At 40.6% G+C, this 17,031-nt stretch overlaps 1 pseudogene; it reads left to right on the forward strand.

Moving 5' to 3' along the window:
* Nucleotides 1-12,484: 12,484 nt before the first annotated feature.
* Nucleotides 12,485-16,664, forward strand: LOC100685359 (annotated as a pseudogene).
* Nucleotides 16,665-17,031: the final 367 nt, after the last annotated feature.

A 17,031-nucleotide genomic window follows, 5' to 3' on the forward strand; every position in this document is an offset into this window, starting at 1 on the left:
CACATCTTCTCATAATTCTATCAGCTTCATATTTTGTACTTAAGTTGTTGAGTATTATTCTTCGTTACCATTAATGCTTTTGTTTTTAATTTTTTTCTGCCCTAAGAAACTTCCTTTTAGTTAATATTTGCTTGCTCTTTTTCCATTCTTCTATTTTCAACTTTTCTAGTGGTGGTGTTTTATTTTTTTTTAATAATAAATTTATTTTTTATTGGTGTCCAATTTGCCAACATACAGAATAACACCCAGTGCTCATCCCATCAAGTGCCCCCCTAAGTGCCCACCACCCAGTCACCCCCACCCCCCGCCCTCCTCCCCTTCCACCACCCCTAGTTCGTTTCCCAGAGTTAGGAGTCTGTTCTGTCTCCCTTTCTGATATTTCTTACCCATTTCTTCTCCTTTCCCCTCTATTCCCCTTCACTATTACTTATATTCCCCAAATGAATGAGACCATACAATGTTTGTCCTTCTCTGATTGACTTATTTCACTCAGCATAATACCCTCCAGTTCCATCCACATTGAAGCAAATGGTGGGTATTTGTCATTTCTAATGGCTGAGTAATATTCCATTGTATACATAAACCACATCTTCTTTATCCATTCATCTTTCGATGGACACTGAGGCTCCTTCCACAGTTTGGCTATTGTGGACATTGCTGCTATAAACATCGGGGTGCAGGTGTCCCGGCGTTTCAGTGCATCTGTATCTTTGGGGTAAATCCCCAGCAGTGCAATTGCTGGGTCGTAGGGCAGATCTATTTTTAACCCTTTGAGGAACCTCCACACAGTTTTCCAGAGTGGCTGCACCATTTCACATTCCCACCAACAGTGCAAGAGGGTTCCCTTTTCTCCGCATCCTCTCCAACATTTGTGGTTTCCTGCCTTGTTAATTTTCCCCATTCTCACTGGTGTGAGGTGGTATCTCGTTGTGGTTTTGATTTGTATTTAGTGGTGGTGTTTTAAATGTATCTGTTGTAAGTATAGTTATACTTTGAAGACTCAACTCATGTCTCTGTTTTAAATAGGTACTTTTAAATACATTTACAGTTACTGTACTTGTTGATTCATTTTTACTTGCCTCTACCAATATATTGTGTATTTTCCTTTAGCATCCTTTTCTTATTTTTTCCTCTATTTCAGACTGATGAATTAATAAAGTTTTCTATATTTTTTCCTTCTAATTCCCTCTACTAATTTGTAACTATATTTGCATTTCTGTACCAATTTTTTCCATAGATATTTAAAGTTACTCAGTATTTCTAAACTACTCCACAATTTGAAAAAAAAAAAACTCACCACAATTTGCACATTGTAACTCTTTACACATCTCCCACGCCTTCATGTTATTATTGACATAAATTTAAATTTGCCATTTCATCAAACAAAAATATAGTTATACTTTATAACATAAAAGGATGTAATATATATGACAATCATAGCACAAAGGGGAGAATGGAGCTATATTTAAGCAGAGTTGCTATATTTTAGCAGGATTAAGTCAGTATCAATGGAAGTAGATTGCTATAAATTTAGAGATGCATATCATAATTCCTAGAGCAACCAACAAAAAACAAAATCTCAAAATTCAAAAAAAAAAAAAAAAAACCACGTAAGATCAAAACAGCACACACACACACACACACACACACACAAAACAGGACACCAAAACCACATACAATGAAAGAAAAAATAAATGGGAGATTATGAAAATGTAAAATGTGTTTCAAAAGATACCCCTAAGAAAGTGAAAAGACACCCTCTGAATGGGAGAAACTATGTGCAAATCTCGTATTTGATAAGGGACTTGTATGTAGACCATATGAAGAATGTTTACAATTCTGTAATAAAAAGACAAATAACCCAACCTAATTTAAAAATGAGCAAAATAAAAAAAAATAAAAATAAAAAATAAATAAATAAATAAATAAAAATGAGCAAAATATCCGAATAGACATTTCTCCAAAGAAGATGTAACAATGGCCAAATAAACACATAAAAAGATGTTCCACATCCACAGGAATGTATGGAAATGTTGAATTGCTATATTATACACCCGTATGTGTGAAACTAATGCTGTATGTTAACTACCCTGGAATTAAAATAATAATTAAAAAATAAATATTAATAACTTTAAAAAATGCTCAATATCATTACTCATTAGGGAAATGCAAATCAAAACCACAAAGAGGGGGATCCCTGGGTGGCGCAGTGGTTTGGCGCCTGCCTTTGGCCCAGGGCGCAATCCTGGAGACCCGGGATCGAATCCCACGTCGGGCTCCTGGTGCATGGAGCCTGCTTCTCCCTCTGCCTGTGTCTCTGCCTCTCTCTCTCTCTCTGTCTGTGTGACTATCATAAATAAATAAAAATTAAAAAAAAAAAAAACACAAAGAGATCCCACATCACATCCACTAGGATGGCTAGAATTAAAAAGACAATAACAAGTGTTGGCAAGAATATAGAGAAACTAGATCCCTTATACACTGCCAGTGGAGTATAAAATGGTGCAGCTGCTTTGCCAAAAAGTCTGACAGTTCCTCAAAATGTGTAACATAGAGTTACCATAAGACTCAGCAATTCCCTTCTAGATGTATACCAGAAAGAAGTTAAAATATATATCCACTTAAAAACTTAAATATAAATACTAACAGCAGCATTATTCATAATCACCAAAGAGTGAAAACAGTCCAAATACCAATCAACTGATGAAGAGATGAATAAAATTTGGTATATCCATACAATGGAATGCTGTTTAGTAACAGAAAGAGGAATGAAGTACTGATTCACACTACAACATGGATGACCTTTGGAAATATTATGCTGAGTAAAAGAAACCAGATACAAAGGAAGACATGCTGTATGAATCTATTTATTTAAAATGTCCAGAATTGGCAAATCCATAGAGACAACCCCTTCTTCAATCTTCCTCCCAGGAGAACACAGGCATACAAGGCTGGATCTCCAACAATGACCTTGAAAGTGGAAGCCAGTGCTAGGAATTTTGGTGAAGACTCCTTCGAGGTACCTGTGGATCCACCATACCATATCCAGAAGCAGTATTTCCCAGTTTCTTTTATTCAAGAGAGAAGAAAATTCTGTTTAAGTCATTGATATTTTGAATTTTCTGTCACATGCAACTGAATCTCATCTTCACTGATAAAATAACTACTGAGACAATGGTGGGAGGGAATGTTGAAGGGATGTGGTTAAGAGAGTCACACTCTCAATACCAGTAACAGGTCACCAGACAGATACTGTCAAAAATAGATAAGTCAATAAATAACAACATAACCACACTATTTAAAAATGGAGAGGAGTTAAAAAAAAAAAAAAAAGAACAGCTAAATGAATTTGAAAGTCATTGCTTCAGAGAGCAGAACTGGGGAATGGGGAAGGTGAGGCAGGGGCTACTTCCTTTTGTTATAGGTTTTTTACAAAATATTTGGGTTTCTTGATGTTATGCATATGTTACTTTGATAACAATCAAAATTCATTTCCTTAAAAAAAAGCTAATCAAGCACAAAACAATTTCTCTAGGAATCTCAGCATTCAGCATCTAGGGCAGAAAATCTGAGCCTTTTCTCACACAACTTAAGCATTAAAAATGCTGACTCTGATCCCACTTCTAACCACCAACTAAAATTCTACACCCAGTTCTAATGGGCGTGGGGGTTCCCATACCACCATGAGATTCTCAGGCACCAACTGGGTACCCAACAATTCAACTCAATTCTGATACTGTCTACCTGGAAACAGCATCAGATCCACAGATTAAAGGTTTGGTTCTACAAGACTTCCTCCTCCCTGCCCACTTCAGATGCCAATCACAAATCCAGGTTGTCACTTGTGCTTCTCACCCATCGACTATAAATGGACCTCCACTATTGGATTGGATTAATCTGCTAAAAGTAGCTCGTAGAACTCAGAGAAATATTTCACTTACCAAATTCTTTGTTTATTATAAAAGGATATAACTCAGAAATAGCCTGATGGAAGAGATGCACTGGGCAAAGTAGGGAGAAAGGGCGTGGAGCATCTAAGGTCTCTGAGTGCACCACTCTCGCACACCTCAACATGTTCACCAACCCAGTAGCTCTCTGAAATCTTTTTTTCTTCTTTTGGCTTTTTTGGGGTTTTGCTGTTATTGTCGTTGTTTGTTGTTGTTTTACAGAAGCTTCTTTACATAGGCATGATTGATTAAATCATTGGCCATTAGTGATCAATTTATAAACAAAAGCCTTTTATGGCTCTACTGCTCTCATTACTTAGGAAATTCCAAGGGCTTTAGAAGCTCTGTGCCAGAAACAATGGATAAAGACCAAATATGTTTCTTTTTTAAAAAGATTTTTTTAAGTATTTGAGAGAGAGAGAGAGCATGTGTGCGCGCACACGCCTGCACAGCAATGGGAGGGGCAAAGGGAGAGGGAGAACCAGACTCCCCACTGAGCAGTGTGCCCTACTGGGACTCCATCCCAGAACCCTGAAATCATGACCTGGGCTGAAAGCAGATGGTTAACTGACTGAGCTACCCAGGTGCCCCTATGTTTCTTATTATAAATCACAATATCACACCAGTCCTTTTAGCTCCTGTCCTTGCTGTGTACCTGGCTATTCCCCTGACAGAAGGACACTCAGAATGGCTGTTTACCATTTAAGGATGACACACTCCCTTATTCCCAGAAACTTGATGTCTCAAAACTTTAACTACATCTATCCACAACATAAGAGCCCCAATATTGGTGTACTCAATAAATTCGCTCAGTGTATGTGAATTGATGCACTTGATCCTGCTCCTTCTTAGCAAGGACTGAATTTCTAAAGGTGTCATGGGCAACTTGCAGGCCCCTTCATTTGGAAATGGCATGAAAAGAGAAGTGAGCCAAAAAGCGCACACAAGGCGTGTCACAGAGCGCCTCATAGGTTTGAAACCTTGTGGTATCTTCAGATGCCAGTGCTCTGACAGCATAGCCCTCACCTAGGGTATGCAGAATGTAACCCTACTGGGCAAGCTCGGGACCAATCTTTAGTCTCAGATCTTTGCCAATAACCCAGCCCTCTCCGTGGCCCTGTTGTTCACACATCACTGAAGCTGTATATCTGTGAGGCACTTTGTTCTTTGTTTTAAAGATTTCATTTATTTATTCATAAGAGACACATAGAGAGAGGCAGAGATATAGGCAGAGGGAGAAGCAGCTCCATGCAGGGAGCCCGATGTGGGACTCCATCCCAGGACCCTGAGATCACAACCTGAGCTGAAGGCAGATGCTCAACCATTAAGCCACTCAGGTGCCCCCTATGTGAGGCACTTTGAACCCATTAGAGCAGGGGAGACCTGGTCTCTGCCTTCACAGAGCTTTGTCCTTCAAGTTTGTCAGAAGATTCAACTGTTTAAACTTAAGGACTTTATAAGGGGGCATAGTATTTTGACCAACTGGGTAACCAGAAAGAGGCAGAGACACAGGCAGAGGGAGAAGCAGGCTCCATGCAGGGAGCCCAAAATGGGACTCGATCCTCGGTCTCCAGGATCATACCCCGGGCTGAAGTTGGTGCCAAACCACTGAGCCATCAGGGCTGCCCCATCTTCCTCTGTTTTCAAGTATAAATACCCAGGAGTGCCTGGGTGGCTCAGTCAGGTAAGTGCCTGACTCTTGATTTCAGCTCAGGTCATGATCTCAGGGTTGTGAGATGGAGCTCTGTATTAGGCTCTGTACTGGGCATGGAGTCTGCTTAAGATTCTCTCTCTCTCTCCCTCTCTCCTTCTGCTCCTCCCCCCCCCCCAAAAAAAGTATAATTATCCAGCATCTTGGGAGCACCTTGGTATACACACTTAGAGACTTAGCGCAAATGTGGCTGTTCATATTTTCCAAAGCCATCAACAGCAAAATTTCCAGTCTTGCATTCTTCCAGAACCTGGCCTCTCTTCATCCAAAGGCAGATTCTGTTTGGTCTCTCTTTGAGCCCTACTGAGACTGATGACCGTTTCATTGAATAGAATGTGGTAGAAATAATGATTTCTGACTTGTGAGGCTAGGTCAGGGGAGATATAATTTCCTCCTGGCTGGCTCCCTCTGGACTTGAGTGTACATCTGAATTTTTCACAATTTTTCCTAATCTTAGTGTGCAGTATCTCAGTTCTTGACTGTGGAACACAGCCATCATGCTGTGAGGAAGTCTAAACCAACTCTCAGAGAAACTGCATGGGAAAATGGAAGTAGAGGGCACCTGGGTGGCTCAGTGGTTGAGTATCTGCCTTCGGCTTAGGTGGTGATCCCAGGGTCCCGGGATGGAGTCCTGCATCATGGTCCCCACAGGGAGCCTACTTCTCCCTCTGCCTATGTCTCTGCCTCTCTCTCTGTGTGTCTCTCATGAATAAATAAATAAATAATCCTTAAAAAGGAAAATAGGGATCCCTGGGTGGTGCAGCGGTTTGGCGCTTGCCTTTGGCCCAGGGCGTGATCCCGGAGACCCGGGATCGAGTCCCACGTCGGGCTCCCGGTGCATGGAGTCCGCTTCTCCCTCTGCCTGTGTCTCTGCCTCTCTCTCTCTCTCTCTCTCTCTCTCTGTGACTATCATAAATAAATAAAAATTTATAAAAAAAATAATAAATAAAAAAAATAAAAAGGAAAATGGAAGCAGAGGAGAGCTGCAAGTCCAGACAACAGCCAGCACCAACTAGTAGACATGTGTGTGAATGAGCTCTCAGAAGAGTCCAGCCCCCAGCCTTCAAGACCTCTAGCTAAGGCTGCAAACATTGGTTATAATCTTAACTTGAATTGCTCAAGTCTACAGAGCTGGGCAAAGGTGAAGCCCTTCTAACTGTAAAATCCTTTCCCATTTTACAAGAGTGGGTACTGTGTGCAAAGGAGGTAGGGAGTTTTATTGGTTTCTCTCAGAAGCTCTTGGAAAATGCAAAAGAATATCCTTTGGGCCTCAAATCAAAAGCCTTTGAGGAAAAGTCTCCAAGCATACAATAGAGAATTGTCTGGCAAACACAGATCCAGGGCTCCCAGCCGGGAAGGCCAGCTGAGAAGGAACATTTCTCTGGGACCCTTCATAAGCCTCTCCAGCCCCTATTATTTGTGTGATTATGCAGCTGACAAGATTTCAAGAAATGCATGGACAGCAAAACCACAGACCAGCGGCAAACCCAGGCGCAAAGAAAAAAACTGAGTTTCACGTCTGTTGCAGAAGACCTGGCAGGGAGCAGATTTCCTCATGGCCACATCGCTGTCACCTTCCTTCATTAGTCAGGCTCCTAATCTTAGTGTGCAATATCTCAGTTGTCACCAAAGAGAACTCTCAACTGGCTGAGTAATTACAGCCCAGAATAGCACACTGGAAGTGGGCAAGCCAGCAGGCATTGCTAAATTATGGAACAGGGTGGGTAGGAGGGAGATTTCTGTGAATGCTGGTGATCCACGAGTCTGCCTGTAACATGACCTTCCTTTCTACCTAGGGAAAAAGTTGGAATAGCCAGTGTGTTGCTATTGTTGCACATGTTGCTATATGCTTTAGGGAAGGAGAAGCAAATCCAAAGTAGAGAGCTATTACATGTCACCCCCCAAAAAGTCGTCATCGTTAACACTCTTTTATTCATTTTGCCAGATTAAAAGGGGGGGTAGTTTTGTTGTCTTGTAGTTATAAAAATTAATATATTTTCACTGTGAAAAATTCAGATGTACACTAAAGTCTAAAAAAGAAAGTAAAAAAATATATATAAAAAATAAAAATAAAAAATAAAGTAAAAAATCACTAGTAATTTCATTATCCAAAGCTCAGTAATAACACTGTTAATTTTTGGTGTTTTCCAGTATACAGCTGGTACTTGCCACCCAGATCTTTTCCCTCTTTCTTCTAGAAAAATTTTTTCCCAAACTTCTTTTGGAACATACTGCCTCCTGCTAGTTCTCAGCCTAGTGGTTTAGGGATTACTTTGATGTCAACTCCATGACTGGGTCTTTAATGATTTTGGCCAACAATTATTGCCCATCCCCCTGGCCAAAGAATTTGGTGCAGGCTTGGTCATGTGACCCAAGCCAGTCCAACCGGAGTGAAATTCATGTCTTTTTCTAGGGCATTGAAACAAAGAGGCTTTCCAGGTCCTATTGGACTTTAATGAGGAAGCGTGTAACCCAGGAACTGTTGGCAGCTCTATTGGTATCGTGAGAGAAGAAACAACTCCATGGAATGCAGGAGAGAGAGACAGAAAGAAATCGGGCCTTCAGGGACATTACTGAGCCCCTGGAAAGTGTGCCTTTTCAGCTACAGAAATCTGTAACTTGCTTTACTGTTCAATCTGCTTTGAGTCAAGTTTGCAGTTACTAGCAGCGGGGGAAGTATTCTCATCAATGTCAGATCCTTCAGACATCTTTCTGCGTACATCCCCTTATCTCACCCCCACACTTAAGAAACTTTATGAAAAAAACAGGGCTTGTAATATCTTTCCATATCAAGAGATACAGACTTACATAATAATGATGTCTAATGTTCTTGCCATTTATATCTCTATTTACATGTCATCTTGGTCAGGCTTTTCCTAACCTACTTAATCTAAAGCAGCTCCCACTCCGTCACTACCACAGTCCTTTTTAATTTTTGTCATAGCACTTACATGACCCAACTTTTAAAAATTTATTTATCTATTTATCCTATGTCACCAACCCCTAAAATGTCAGCTCCGTAAAAAAAGAAATCGTCTGAGTTCGGTGGTTGAGCATGCCTTCAGATTAGGGCCTGATCCCAGGGTCCTGGGATCAAGTCCCACATCATGTTCCCTGCATGGAGCCTGCTTCTCCCTTTGTCTGTGTCTCTGTCTCTCTTTCTCTCTGTGTCTCTCATGAATAAATAAAATAAAATCCTAAAAAAAATAAATCATCTATATCCTTAGATTTTATCCCAGAATTCTTACAAAGTAGATGTTAGATAAGCGCCTTTGAATGAATGACTGAATATCTAAGTATTTCATGTGTATACCATCATTTATGTCCACCAAGTTCCTATTGTTTGATATTTATTTAGGTTGTTTCCAAGTCTTCAGACATAAAAATGGCTCTGTGACATCTTTGTACATTTATTATTTCCTTAGTATAAATTCTTGAAGCTGAACTGTGGATCCAAGCCAAAGGGTTGTGATGTATACTGCTATGTCGTCTTACAATCTGTACCAGTTTATAGTTCCACTACAAAACATACATCTCTAAGGTTCTACATCCTTCCCCATAGAGGAAAACCAGTATCTCCTTGCTGTTTCATTTTCATGACATTATTAATGTCATGAAAATGACATTAAATATGACATTAAATATTTTTTCACATATTCATTGACATTAAATATTTTTTCACATATTCATTAGTTAGGTGCATTGTTTTTTTTAAAAAAATTCTATCCTTTGTCCATTTTTCTTTCTTTTTTTTTAAGATTTTATTTATTTATTCATGAGAGACACAGAGAGAGAGAGAGAGAGAGAGAGGCAGAGACACAGGTAGAGGGAGAAGCAGGCTCCATGCAGGGAGCCCAACGTGGGACTCCTTCCCGGGTCTCCCGGATCAGGCACTGGGCTGAAGGTGGCGCTAAATCGCTGAGCCACCCAGGCTGCGCTCTTTGTCCATTTTTCTTTTGGGTTTTCAGCTTTCCTTAATGATACGATGGAATATTTTTTTAAAGAGTAGGTTGAAGGTATTAACCTACAATTTGTATGATATTAATATCCAGACATCTAGAGCTGAGCCTCCAAACATTCACAGAAGTTAGAAAGTTTTGCTACATTCTGATTCTTTCCTTGCTGGGTGGCTTCTCAGAGAGGGAAATGTTGGGATCCCAAGGTGGTAGAGGCCAAGTGGCTGCACTTGATTCTCAAAGACATGGTCAGCATGGCTACAGTAATGGGCAGTAGAAAGGATCAGTAATACGCCTGACATGCAGAGGTCTTTGGCTTGGGCTAGTTGATAATAGTATCCTCAGAACTCATAGAGATGGCTAGTCTTCAAAAATCTTATTTGATTTGCATAAGCCAAAAGCTTTAGTTTTGGTAAAGAGACATGAATTTTCATAATGGAAAGGCACAGCCCCTCAGTCAATTTCCCGTTGTGAGCAGTTCACATGACCAAAGCCCCTTGAATTGGGGGTGGGGGGGAGTTGGGCCCATTGAAGAAATAACTCACTACACCACTAGAAAAACCTCCCAGCCTTCCTCCAGAGGACCTGAGACCATTTATCAGATGACTATGGATTGGAAAAAGAAAAAATAATCAGACTTTTGGAGGATTACTGATCATTTGTTTAAATTGAATTACTGGTTTGAACTGATCCTACTTTCTTATGACCCAAAATACCACTCATGCCCACCAGTTAGAGGACTTAACCGAAGTCAAGATAAATACGGGATTCAGATCTGTTTCATTGAGGAACCCTAGTGGGTTCCTGAACTCCCCTGTCGTTATCTCTCTATATCAAGAACATACAACTGGATTCAATCTACATAATAACTGACAAAATCCCCCATAGGATCATAACTGTATCTATCTCTCCATCCATCCATCCATCCATCCATCTTACTACTACTAAAGCTACTATTACTACTATGATTAATAATCAGAAAATATCAAGACACTATCGTAACAATAATAAGAGCTGCCTCCTATTGGGTACTATGTATCAAAGACTGGTTTAAGCCCTTTATATGGATTTACTCGTTTCTCATGACACAGAGATTGCTAGGAACCTACCTCATTTTATTCATTTCTTTTCTTTTCTTTTCTTTTTTAGAAAGAGAGAGCACAAGTGTGAGTGTGAGCATGAGTAGGGAGGGGCAGAGGGAGAAGGAGAGACAGACAAAATCTCTAACTGGCTCCATGCTCAGTGTGAGCCCAACATGGGGCTTGATTTCATGACCCTGAGATCATGACCTGAGCTAAAATTAAGAGTCCAAAGCTCAACCGACTGGGCCACCCAAGCACCCACCCCTTTTTTTTAAGTAGTCTCCACTCCCAGCATGGAGCCTGATGTGGGGTTCAAACTCACAATCCTGAGACCAAGACCTGGGCTGAGATCAAAAGTCAGAAGCCGAACCGACTGAGCCACCCAAGAGCCCCTGTTCACTTTTGAGACCTTAGGGACCAGGCACTCAATTAAGTGCATGTTACAGGAAGTACCTATGACTGGTTTGTCTGGTTGTTCATGATAGTCTTTTTTTTTTTTTTTTTTAAGGATTTTATTTATTCATTCATGAGAGACACAGAAAGAGAGGCAGAGACACAGGCAGGGGGAGGAGAAGCAGGCTCAAGGCAGGGAGCCCGATGCGGGAATTGATCCTGAGACTCCAGGATCATGCCCTGGGCCAAAGGCAGGCGCTAAACCGCTGAGCCACCCAGGGATTCCTGTTGATGATAGTCTTAAACAGACCTTCCCTTGTAGGCGAGGGCTTTGGGCTATCCTCCTTGGAACTTCTCTCCTCTTCTCCAGGCCTGACATATGGCCTGTTGATCCTCTCCCTATCAACTCCATGTTCAGCACTTGCCTGAGGTCTAGGTATGTGGAGAGATCTGTTTGGACACAGCTCAAGCTGCTCCTCAGCATTCTAGTTCTTAAACATGGGTGTTTGCCCTCCAACCTCATCAACAGTAGCTGTGGATGAGGGATGACCCAGCAGCAAGGGACACATATCTAGTCACTTGTGTCATTAAGGGGCTGCATTATGCAGGCCTACAGCTTTGTCTCCCACATACCCCAAAATATCTGGCACCCAAACATGCAGAGAAGGAAGCTCTATTTTTGCTAGAAGGCATTTTAACCATTATTTGTTTTGGGTTTTAATACCTTCTTATCGGGCAGCCCCAGTGGTGCAGCGGTTTAGTGCTGCCTGCAGCCCGGGGTGTGATCCTGGAGACCCAGGATCAAGTCCCACGTCAAGCTCCCTGCATGGAGCCTGCTTCTCCCTCTGCCTATGTCTCTGCCTCTCTCTCTATGAATAAATAAATAAAATTTTATAAAAAATAATAATACCTTATCTTCACTCTTAGGATCCTAATAATTCTGGGATGTTAGTCAGAGGAGTTCAAAGGATAATAATCAAAATAATGGTTTTTGAGCCTCCAGGATATTATACTAAATGAAAGAAGCCAGACACACAAAAGGTCACATATGTAGGAGTCCACTTATAAAACATCCAGAGTAGGCAACTCTATAGAGAAAACAGACCAGCAGAGGCCAGGAGCTAGAGGAGGGGTACATGGAGAGTAACTACTTAAAGGAAACAAGTTTTCTTTGTGAGGTGATGAAAATATCATGGAACTAGATAGAGGTGATGTTTCCTCAACACAGAATATACCAAGTGTCACTGAATTGTATACTTTAAAAATGGTTAATGGGTAATTTCATATTATATGAATTTTACATTAAGAAAAAAAGCATAAGATTTCCTGAACTGGTGCATGCTAGCACTAGGCTGGGACTGCATCCAGGCTGGGTATCAGCTGGCCCCAGTGATAATGGCTATGTTTCAAAATGAGGTGGATACAGCCTGAAAATAAAAGGTTGGAGAACCATTTACCATTCGAATGGTCCTCAAAAGAAAGCAGGGGTAGCCATCCTTATATCAGATAAACTAAAATTTACCCCAAAGACTGTAGTGAGAGATGAAGAGGGACACTATATCATACTTAAAGGATCTATTCAACAAGAAGACTTAACAATCCTCAATATACATGCCCCGAATGTGGGAGCTGCCAAATATATCAATCAATTATTAACCAAAGTGAAGAAATACTTAGATAATAATACACTTATACTTGGTGACTTCAATCTAGCTCTTTCTATACTCGATAGGTCTTCTAAGCACAACATCTCCAAAGAAACGAGAGCTTTAAATGATACACTGGACCAGATGGATTTCACAGATATCTACAGAACTTTACATCCAAACTCAACTGAATACACATTCTTCTCAAGCGCACATGGAACTTTCTCCAGAATAGACCACATATTGGGTCACAAATCGGGTCTGAACCGATACCAAAAGATTGGGATTGTCCCCTGCATATTCTCAGACCATAATGCCTTGAAATTAGAACTAAATCACAGCAAGAAGTTTGGAAGGACCTCAAACACGTGGAGGTTAAGGACCATCCTGCTAAAAGATAAAAGGGTCAACCAGGAAATTAAGGAAGAATTAAAAAGATTCATGGAAACTAATGAGAATGAAGATACAACCATTCAAAATCTTTGGGATGCAGCAAAAGCAGTCCTAAGGGGGAAATACATCGCAATACAAGCATCCATTCAAAAACTGGAAAGAACTCAAATACAAAAGCTAACCTTACACATAAAGGAGCTAGAGAAAAAACAGCAAATAGATCCTACACCCAAGAGAAGAAGGGAGTTAATAAAGATTCGAGCAGAACTCAACGAAATCGAGACCAGAAGAACTGTGGAACAGATCAACAAAACCAGGAGTTGGTTCTTTGAAAGAATTAACAAGATAGATAAACCATTAGCCAGCCTTATTAAAAAGAAGAGAGACAGGACTCAAATTAATAAAATCATGAATGAGAAAGGAGAGATCACTACCAACACCAAGGAAATACAAATGATCTTAAAAACATATTATGAACAGCTATACGCCAATAAATTAGGCAATCTAGAAGAAATGGACGCATTCCTGGAAAGCCACAAACTACCAAAACTGGAACAGGAAGAAATAGAAAACCTGAACAGGCCAATAACCAGGGAGGAAATTGAAGCAGTCATCAAAAACCTCCCAAGACACAAGAGTCCAGGGCCAGATGGCTTGCCAGGGGAATTTTATCAAACGTTTAAAGAAGAAACCATACCTATTCTCCTAAAGCTGTTTGGAAAGATAGAAAGAGATGGAGTACTTCCAAATTCGTTCTATGAGGCCAGCATCACCTTAATTCCAAAACCAGACAAAGACCCCACCAAAAAGGAGAATTACAGACCAATATCCCTGATGAACATGGATGCAAAAATTCTCAACAAGATACTGGCCAATAGGATCCAACAGTACATTAAAAAAATTATTCACCATGACCAAGTAGGATTTATCCCTGGGACACAAGGCTGGCTCAACACCCGTAAAACAATCAATGTGATTCATCATATCAGCAAGAGAAAAACCAAGAACCATATGATCCTCTCATTGGATGCAGAGAAAGCATTTGACAAAATACAGCATCCATTCCTGATCAAAACTCTTCAGAGTGTAGGGATAGAGGGAACATTCCTCGACATCTTAAAAGCCATCTATGAAAAGCCCACAGCAAATATCATTCTCAATGGGGAAGCACTGGGAGCCTTTCCCCTAAGATCAGGAACAAGACAGGGATGTCCACTCTCACCACTGCTGTTCAACATAGTACTGGAAGTCCTAGCCTCAGCAATCAGACAACAAAAAGACATTAAAGGCATTCAAATTGGCAAAGAAGAAGTCAAACTCTCCCTCTTCGCCGATGACATAATACTCTACATAGAAAACCCAAAAGTCTCCACCCCAAGATTGCTAGAACTCATACAGCAATTCGGTAGCGTGGCAGGATACAAAATCAATGCCCAGAAGTCAGTGGCATTTCTATACACTAACAATGAGACTGAAGAAAGAGAAATTAAGGAGTCAATCCCATTTACAATTGCACCCAAAAGCATAAGATACCTAGGAATAAACCTAACCAAAGATGTAAAGGATCTATATCCTCAAAACTATAGAACACTTCTGAAAGAAATTGAGGAAGACACAAAGAGATGGAAAAATATTCCATGCTCATGGATTGGCAGAATTAATATTGTGAAAATGTCAATGTTACCCAGGGCAATATACACGTTTAATGCAATCCCTATCAACATACCATGGACTTTCTTCAGAGAGTTAGAACAAATTATTTTAAGATTTGTGTGGAATCAGAAAAGACCCCGAATAGCCAGGGGAATTTTAAAAAAGAAAACCATATCTGGGGGCATCACAATGCCAGATTTCAGGTTGTACTACAAAGCTGTGGTCATCAAGACAGTGTGGTACTGGCACAAAAACAGACATATAGATCAGTGGAACAGAATAGAGAATCCAGAAGTGGACCCTGAACTTTATGGGCAACTAATATTCGATAAAGGAGGAAAGACTATCCATTGGAAGAAAGACAGTCTCTTCAACAAATGGTGCTGGGAAAATTGGACATCCACATGCAGAAGAATGAAACTAGACCACTCTCTTTCACCATACACAAAGATAAACTCAAAATGGATGAAAGATCTAAATGTGAGACAAGATTCCATCAAAATCCTAGAGGAGAACACAGGCAACACCCTTTTTGAACTCGGCCATAGTAACTTCTTGTAAGATACATCCACGAAGGCAAAAGAAACAAAAGCAAAAATGAACTATTGGGACTTCATCAAGATAAGAAGCTTTTGCACAGCAAAGGATACAGTCAACAAAACTCAAAGACAACCTACAGAATGGGAGAAGATATTTGCAAATGACATATCAGATAAAGGGCTAGTTTCCAAGATCTATAAAGAACTTATTAAACTCAACACCAAAGAAACAAACAATCCAATCATGAAATGGGCAAAAGACATGAACAGAAATCTCACAGAGGAAGACATAGACATGGCCAACATGCACATGAGAAAATGCTCTGCATCACTTGCCATCAGGGAAATACAAATCAAAACCACAATGAGATACCACCTCACACCAGTGAGAATGGGGAAAATTAACAAGGCAGGAAACAACAAATGTTGGAGAGGATGTGGAGAAAAGGGAACCCTCGTACACTGTTGGTGGGAATGTGAACTGGTGCAGCCACTCTGGAAAACTGTGTGGAGGTTCCTCAAACAGTTAAAAATATACCTGCCCTACGACCCAGCAATTGCACTGTTGGGGATTTACCCCAAAGATACAAATGCAATGAAACGCCGGGACACCTGCACCCCGATGTTTATAGCAGCAATGGCCACGATAGCCAAACTGTGGAAGGAGCCTCGGTGTCCAACAAAAGATGAATGGATAAAGAAGATGTGGTTTATGTATACAATGGAATATTACTCAGCTATTAGAAATGACAATTACACACCATTTGCTTCAACGTGGATGGAACTGGAGGGTATTATGCTGAGTGAAGTAAGCCAGTCGGAGAAGGACAAACATTATATGTTCTCATTCATTTGGGGAATATAAATAATAGTGAAAGGGAATATAAGGGAAGGGGGAAGAAATGTGTGGGAAATATCAGAAAGGGAGACAGAACGTAAAGACTGCTAACTCTGGGAAACGAACTAGGGGTGGTAGAAGGGGAAGAGGGCGGGGGGTGGGAGTGAATGGGTGACGGGCACTGGGGGTTATTCTGTATGTTAGTAAATTGAACACCAATAAAAAATAAATTAAAAAAAAAAGAAAAAAAATAATTAAAAAAAAAAAAAAACAAAATGAGGTGGAGATCAAGGACTTCCAATATGATGAAGACTCAGAGGCATATTTCTAGCCCTGCCCATGTGGGGATAACTTCTGCATTATGAAGGAAGATTTGGAGAATGGAAAGACGTAGCAATGGGACCAGCTGCTTTGTCATTGTAAAAGTGATTTATGACAAAAAACAGTTTAGGTGTGGAGAAACAGTCCCAGCCTCTTCCATCCACAAAGAATTAGTTAAATGCTGAAGAAGACTTTAGAAATCCAAATCCTGAACTCTTGGGAATGAGTCAAGGTGGAAAAATCAAAGACAAAGTTACTGACTTCTTCATGGGGACAGCTATTCTATAACTGGCTCTTCTGTTAGAATGTGGATCCTTTCTATTGGCTGCCAAGTTCATCTTCAATTAAGGAAGCAAGTCCATGGGATACCTGGGTGACTCAGTGGTTGAGCGTCTGCCTTTGGCTCAGGTCATGATCCTGGGGTCCTAGGATCAAGTCCCACACCGGGTTCCCCACAGGAGCCTGTTTCTCCCTTTGCCTATGTCTCTGCCTCTCTCTCTCTGTGTTTCTCATTAATAAATACCTACATACATACTTTATACAAGCAAGTCC

Source organism: Canis lupus, chromosome 1 (assembly GCF_011100685.1).
Source record: "Canis lupus familiaris isolate Mischka breed German Shepherd chromosome 1, alternate assembly UU_Cfam_GSD_1.0, whole genome shotgun sequence".
NCBI lineage: Eukaryota > Metazoa > Chordata > Mammalia > Carnivora > Canidae > Canis > Canis lupus.